The sequence below is a fragment of the Pundamilia nyererei genome, unplaced genomic scaffold (genome assembly GCF_000239375.1).
Source record: "Pundamilia nyererei isolate P.nyererei 1_Seehausen unplaced genomic scaffold, PunNye1.0 scaffold00074, whole genome shotgun sequence".
NCBI classification, from domain to species: Eukaryota; Metazoa; Chordata; class Actinopteri; order Cichliformes; family Cichlidae; genus Pundamilia; species Pundamilia nyererei.
Genome location: NW_005187475.1, coordinates 690,704 through 698,762, shown reverse-complemented (window position 1 = coordinate 698,762; position 8,059 = coordinate 690,704). Strand labels below are relative to the sequence as shown.

Sequence of the window (8,059 nt, the reverse complement as noted above, 5' to 3'; positions counted from 1 at the left end):
CAAACAGTATAACTGACTAAACAATAACAGAATACTGTTTCACCTTCTAAAGCTTCACACTTGACATCTAAAAAGTTTTAAACAAGTCCCAGTAGCATGCCATTTAAAATAAAAATCCAGTGAACTGTAAGGGGAGGCAGATTTTTTTAACTGCTCACAATGCCAAGGGAGCAATGAAATCTCAGTTGTACATAAAGAGCCCACATCAATTACACTGATATTTTCCAAGAGACTCCCTGTGCATTGAAGAAGACATCTTAACATCTCAAGAACAATGAAGTTATTGTGATAAGAACTTCCTTGCCAGCATAGAGAAAGAAGCAAGCCCACACTAGAGGAAAAATGCAGCTACAGATGAGGCAGACAAGCAAAATACCATTTTGTTTAAGTACCTGACAGACACACTAATCCATACAGTCGTTTTGTAATTTCTAAAAGACAGTAAAAGATGGCAGACTGTCCAGACTGCAGCTGATAAGCTGGGAATGCTGCGGAGCAACAATCAAACACTGAAAAGCAAACTATATGATTTACAGTGTAAATCCAACTCTTTGCAACCCTGTCTCTACTAAATTATTATATCTAACCTTTCTGCACATGCAGAGCATGCACTAACATGGGCAGTTTATCCAAATGTTAGGTCTATACAAGCATGTCCTGCTTGTATAGACTACTTGTGTCCTGCTTCATACATGGATATATCCAACCATAACTGAGGAAAGACAATCCTGTAGATTTGTGCTTTGGAGCAATCACCTAGCAAAATGCTGAGGTTGGCAAGATTGCAAATTACATAGATCTAATTAGTAATATCTCTTATAAATCCAGTATAAATGCTGAGAGGCATCTTTTAATGAATGCATCGTGTAGGATTCCCCGCAAACTCTTGCTCTTCTTTCCTCCTGATGATATTTAAAGTTACGCTAAAGCTACATAAATATCACTTTGAAGTTGAGGAAATATTACAGTTGTTGTAGAGATATTTGAGCCACCTTTTGGCTTTCACTTTAATGCAAATTTACATTGCTTTTAGTGTTTGAAAAGCCCTTTTGCACCCAGGAGTGATTTGTATGAGAGGATAAAGCCTTGAGCTATGAGCTTGCAGCTTAGCCACATCCATAAACTATACAGACGTAAGACATAACAGCTAATTAGTACCAAGTTACACATCAAGAAAATACTAGGATTTTACTGATCATCGTGGATTGTCTGGAGTATCTGAAAATACTCAAAAAGGGGACAACACAACAAACGTGGTCAAGAAATCCAGTTCAGTGACTTTAATTAACTGAGGTGAATTTTAGCAGACATCTGATTTTTTGGGGGGGGTTTTACGGCTGCTTGACTCGGCACACCTGTCAGTCAAAGCACTCATGCCCCTAAGCCTTAACAAAAACCCGAGTGAGTGAGTTTAAAAGCATTCACCAATCATACAGGCTGCAAACATGCTTTTTCTCTGATTCGCTTTTGGAGTATTTGTAAACGAAGCCATTAGAGAAATCAGTTAAAGAAGGCTACAATATAAAATCGCATCATTTTATGGCATCAATATCTATAAAACCTGCCATATCACTAAACTCTCACATGCCAAAAACTAAACATCATACCTTGTAGAATTATTGCTGTAATTACTTATACACATAGCAGTGTAGCTCTTAAATGTGAAGTAAATACTCAACATACTTTAAATTCAGACACGGAGTCAGTGTAATTGCAGTTTTTATTCCTTACAAAGAATATTATGTGGAATAGACACAAAAACATAGATTTTTTTATCATAGTGAAAAATATTTAGCTCCCTGTTCCCTTTTAAAATGTAAAATGATCTCCAGACAACACTGCAAGGCTAAAACTTACACACAACAAAAGAACCACTAAGCCTGCATTTCTGTTATTTTTTATATAAGTAACCCCAGCACCCGAGCTGCTCTTTACTGGACTCAGCTAGGTCACAGTTACGCGTAAAAACCCACACATACACACACACACACACATATATGAGCATGCATGAGTGTGTATGCGTGTGTTTTCTGCTTGAATGATGAGAGGAAACTGGATCAGTGTGTCTTCCCTGCATTCCCTCAGCTAAAGTTCATCCGCTTCACTTATGCATATTTATGCTTTCTGAATGCGTGTCAATATGTGTGTGAGTATGTAGCAGTGGGATAGTCACCCCCTGAGGCTGCTGCTTGATGTACTTACTGTTTGATTTACAACAAACACAATCATGATCCAATAATTGTTTTTCTTGGCTTCCTCTCTACACGATAAACTGCGGGATTTATGAAAGCTTTAAATGCATATATGCTGCAGACACATAAAAGATGTAGCTGCGCTATGAATACTAAAGCAAAAAGCACAAATCCAAATGTTCACCCCCCTAAGGAATTTGGTCATGTGACATAGAGTTACTCACAATTTACAACTCATCCATCCAACCTTAATCATTTCAGCTATTCTGTTCATTGTATTTTTGCCTAAGACACATCTGTGCAACTACAAATGACACATATAAACTGACAGGCAGTCCATCTGTATTTAGCTTCGGTTGCACTGGACTAGCAAGGGGGGTCTTTAAACCCCAGTGGAGCAGGATTATTGATCCAAAAAGCAATCCTATCATCTGACCAGTTTAGGTTTACTAGTTAGAAAATGAATGACTTTTTCTTTTTGCAGTTTAGAAAAATGTATATATGTATGTTGTATATTCCGTTCCACCATATCCCTGGAGATCCGGTGACTGTGGAGGCTATTTGAGTTCAGTGAACTCACTGTCATCTTCACTTTGAGATGATCTGACCTTTGCGACATGTTGCATTATCCTGCTGGAAGCAGCTAACAGAAAATGGACACGCAGTGGTCATAAAGTGCTGGACCATGGTTAGCAGAGATACTCAGCTCAGCTCTGCAGTTTAAACGATGTTCAGTTGGTACTTAGGGGCCCAAATTGTGCCAAGAAAATATCCCTCACACCACTGCACCACCTGCACTAGCCTGAACCACTGATGCAAGGTAGGATGGATTCAGGATGGATTGCTTTCATGCTGTTCACACCAAATTCTGACCATACTGTTCAAATGCTGCAGCAGAAATCGAGACTTATCATTCCAGGAAACGTTCCTTCCATGTTGGAGGGTTAGCACTGCTCCAGAAGGTAAATCACAGAACAACTCAAAACTTGCTATTATTAGTGGTTTATGACTAGTTTCTAAAAGATCAGTGCATTATTATATATCAGTCCATCCATTAGCTTCCGCTTGTCCTTTTCAGGGTCACGGGGGGGTGCTGGAGCCTATCCCAGCTGTCATAGGGCGAGAGGCGGGGTACACCGCTAACACATAGGGACAGACAACCATTCACACCTATGGGCAATTTAGATTTTTCAATTAACCTATGCCCACTAAGTGCAAGTCTTTGGACTGAGTACCTGGGGAGAACCCACACAAACACGGGGAGAACATGCAATCTCCACACAGAAAGACCCTGATGGTGGAATTGAACTCAGGACCTTCTTGCTGTGAGGCAATAGTGCTAACCACCGTACCACCATGCCACTGTGCTGCCCACATTATTATATAATACATTTATAATACGTTTAATATTCAGCTTTTAAATTTGGCAAGTACAAAATTGGTTGCATGATCGCCTCAGTTGTTTTTTGTTCAATATCATGTAAGCCACTGCAGACAGACTTGCATGCAAAGCACGACACTTCAGTTAATCGATCAATTTGTCTACAACAGACGGCTAATTTCCTCAGGAAAGCTCTCTTTTTTTTCATAACGCCCACTTTCCTTATGGTGCACAGAAAGAGAAACCATGTGAATAAGAAGAAGACCGGAAAGAGAAAGAGATGAAGGATGGTAGGAAGCAGGATGGCAACCAGATCAATATATGCCCACTGAAACAAAACAGATGAGGAGGGAAAATTATGCCAGAACAAAAGCCCACTCTACGGTACTGACCTCACTGAGCGACACTTCAACACTCAACAGCCATTTCAGGTCTGCAACAAAGACGCACAAGACGCTGCTTGTTCCCTGCTCACGTGTGGACCGAGAGAGAGGACGACAGCCAGTCATCGATCTCCTTCAACGTGAAGGACACCGTATTAACTAAGTGGTGGCCATCTCTTATTCATACGCCGCTCGTCACTTATCGACACCCCCTCTCACTCCCGTAGTCTGATGGGATTTTCACGGTTTATTTATGGGACAGGACGATAGAGAGAAAGATGGAGGAAGGACGAGACGAGGTAGGGGAAGGTAAAGGAGGGGGAGGGGAGAGTGTAAATAAGATACAGAGATGAAGAGGTAAAGTGAGGGATACAGGAGAAGGTGAGAGATGAGTGAAAGCCAAGAAGAGGCGAAGAGATGTGTGGCGGATAAATGATGAATGGAATGTCTGGAGGCTTCAAATCACACAAAAAACACAAGAGGCAGACTGAGAGATTAGTCCCAATGACCCACTTAGCAGGAGAGAGGCAAAAATGGCTTTTAGTTTACACAAATGAAATCGGAGTGCGAGGATGAAATGTTCTATTACTAACAGAAAGCAAGCTGAAATCTAAAAGGAGACACGGGCTGGATAAACATTCAACCCGTTATGGGCCTTTAAAAGTAGCTAAAAAACTTTCTTAAAACACCTTTACTTCCAGACCCTGAGGCCTTTTTTTACCATAATGATAATTATCATAATGGTGATAACTATAAGACTAAACATTTTGCCTCACGTATTAACAAATCCAACATTTCTTCAAAAACAATTTAAAAAAATAATGACGATACATGAACTATAACAGACAGCACTATCGTTTAGAGTTTACAAAGTCACGTCACCGCGTAGCCCGAGAGGAATGAACCTGAGTCGACCTCAACCCTGGATTTTGAAATTAATGAAAAATGTCATTAGGAAATGAAATAATCATAAATCAGTTTAATCATCCATTAATGAAACCAGCAGGCGGGTTTGTTCCTCCTTTTTTTTGGCAGGCAGGGATGAATTTGGATAAGGAACAGTGTTGTAGGTTTTTAGCCAAACTTGTCCCTTCTGATTGTAGAATGAATGAAAGTTTTACTCACATAAGATGAAGACGACTATCCAAATTATTACAAGCCAAGTTCAATGTCCTCCACTGCATTTTTCACTAACAAGAAGTTCTGAATTACTGCAAACATGATCTGTTTGAATCACATTCGGACCCTAATGTCTAGGAGGAAAATGTGATGCAAAAGTCCAAAATTGTCTATTTTTTTTTCTTAAGTTTCAAAACTTTAGATTTACATGCAAAAAACAAATTTGGTTTACTGTCTAACTGCATCAGTTGTTTGGATTAGAATCAGTTTTACCACGTTCATAAAGAAACATGATAAGACCTCCACTAAGTTAATGAGAAACCATTGATCGATAATACTCCATGTTGCCTTAAGTCCACAGGCTAAAGAGGGAAAACTCACCACCATCACTTGAGATCTGGCGATGGCACCACTGGGTGTTTGTAGCAATGCTGAGCAGAGGTTTGAGAAGGTTGCTGGATGAGGGTTTGGTGCAAAGCCATGCACTGTTTATTTGCAGTTTGTACATAAGAAATTGCTCAATTTTTCTGATACAGTTACAAATATTTGCAGAAACTAAGGTTAAGATAACAAACATTGTAATCTCAGCTTTCTGTATCCTGCCTTACAAATCCAACAATCCCTGATGGATTGCTGTACAGCAAAGCAGGGTTTTTACACTATAGAGGAATTGTTCTCCTCCCCGAAAAAAACAAAATTCAAAAAACGTTTTAGCCAAAGCCAAAGAAAAATCACCAACATCCTAATCATTTAATTCCATCTATCCATCTATTTCTTTGCTTATTCAACATATTTGCTTATCAAATGGACAAAAACAACTGTAAAGTAGACTTATTGCATTTACAGTACATGTTTAAAGGAAAAACACAAAATGAGTTTAGAGATTTCAAAAATAAATGTTTAGGCAGAGGTAGAGCAAGCCATTTAAATTTTTCATTTAGTCAAAACAAAAAATACTATATTAAAGACACATGTAGACACCATGCCACACATTTTGAAGCTTGAAGTTTGTTATTTTGGTTTTTAGTTCAGTTCTTTTTTATTTAAAACACATACATTCACCAACATTTCATAAAATCATTCCATACAGTTGTTTGAAAAGGAGTAGACAGAAGTATATACTTATTTAGCCCTACCCCCTCGGGTTTACATCCTCATCATCTAAATTTGAACAACAAAAATGTATACAATGCCTTCTACTTAGAACATAACATCTCAAAAAAATATTTTCACATGTTCAACTAAAACTATATTTAGATTTGCTAATTTGCAGAAGAAAATAAACATGAGTTTGACTGCTGTCTTGGGTTAATTGCATTTTCTTCATTCTTATACTTATTTAATATTTCTTTTTTGAGTTTTCAGAGACTTGTTTATATGGATCTATCTGAGAAATTGAGAATACAACATGCTGCAAGCCTGTTGCACACTACATCACATCCTGCTTTACTCTTTTTCTCAAAAAATTGATTAGAATTTACAAAATGATCACCGTGTGGTATTAAATAAGGCTTAAAACTACCGACTGAGACCGTAAAATTATCAGGAAAATTAAAAACTAGTTCACGGATGACATAAAAAAGGGACTATTTTTTACACAATTAGACTTTCAAGAACATCCACCGGAGTTTCCCCTGCTGGCCATCAAAAAGAATACAGGTTAACGATATTTCCACATTGACCTCACCGTTCAGAGCTGAATTTTCCATTCCTCTTTTATACACTTCTCAAAAAATGAAAGAAATTGGTTTTAATCTGAGTATAGCATCAAGTCAGTTAAACGTCTGGAATATTGATCTGATCGAGTAGCAGAGAGGGTTGCTAATCTTTTTTGGTGTTATGAAATTATCACTAGGTGTGGGGCAACAAGGAGACAGCCCGCCAACCCACCTCCTCATCATTTCTGACTTTTTCTTCACTAGTTTTTCATTTGGTTAGAGTCAGTGTCACATGAGGCAGGTTAATCATGAGCAAAGGTCTGGAGAAGCCATGGAAACAATACGCTTGTTCATTGTTCAGCGTGACCAGTTTGGTGGTGGGTCAGTGATTTTCTGTGGCTTATAGAGATATTAGGAATAAAATTGTTGGACCCATTGTCAGACCCTAGACTGTGGGTGTAGTGGGTCCTGGGTTCTTACCTGTGCATGACAATGCCTCATGTGAAAATATGGAGGCAGATGCTGGAGAATTAAGGCACTGATACCACTGACTCACCCCCACACTCCCCTGACCTAAATCCAACAGAACACCTCTGGGATGCCTCCCAGATCTGGTATGAGATCCCCCAGGACACCATCCATTGTCTCATTAGGAGCATGCCCTGACAAGGGTCGGGCATATATAAGCACATTGTGACAACAAACTACTGCATCTGAGTACCAAGTTTTGAAAAAATGGACTAACCTTAATTTTTACACTTTGATTTCTGAGGTGTTTTTGAATTCAGTCCTCTGTAGGTTGATAAATTGAATTTCCACCAAATGACGTGGCATCCTTGCAATCATAACACTCTGTCCAGTCCAAGCAGTCATGTTTTCAAGAACAATTTTCAAATATACAAGTCGAGATTTTTTAAAATGTAAACATTTTCCTTCAGACTGAAGTAATTGCCTTAAATTTATTCCACACCAACAGATATGTTTTTAAAAAGTGTAGATATGCTAATTATTTACTTTATAATTCATTCTCTTGTCAGATTATAACCAGCCACAGACAGGGAAACATTTAAACTCATGACTTGAGCTTCTTCATCCCAGCGCCTGAGGAATAGCGATGACCTCCTCTGCCTACACTCACCATCCACATCATATATATATATATATATACATTGCAGTGCAGATGTGGGGCAGTAACGCTGTGCGACCCTTCATGTGATGACGCATGTTGCATTCACACACATACACAGTGCACACAGAAGCACACTGGGCTTTGACGCCTACAGTAATTATGTTCTGATGAATCACTGCTATTTCGTTTAGTTATTC

At 38.8% G+C, this 8,059-nt stretch overlaps 1 protein-coding gene across 2 annotated transcripts in view; it reads right to left on the bottom strand.

Annotated features, from left to right (window-relative positions):
* The window catches only part of trim67 (tripartite motif containing 67), a 54,986-nt gene that overhangs the window by 45,562 nt on the left and 1,365 nt on the right, over positions 1-8,059 (bottom strand). The gene's annotated exons all lie outside the window — the stretch shown is intronic.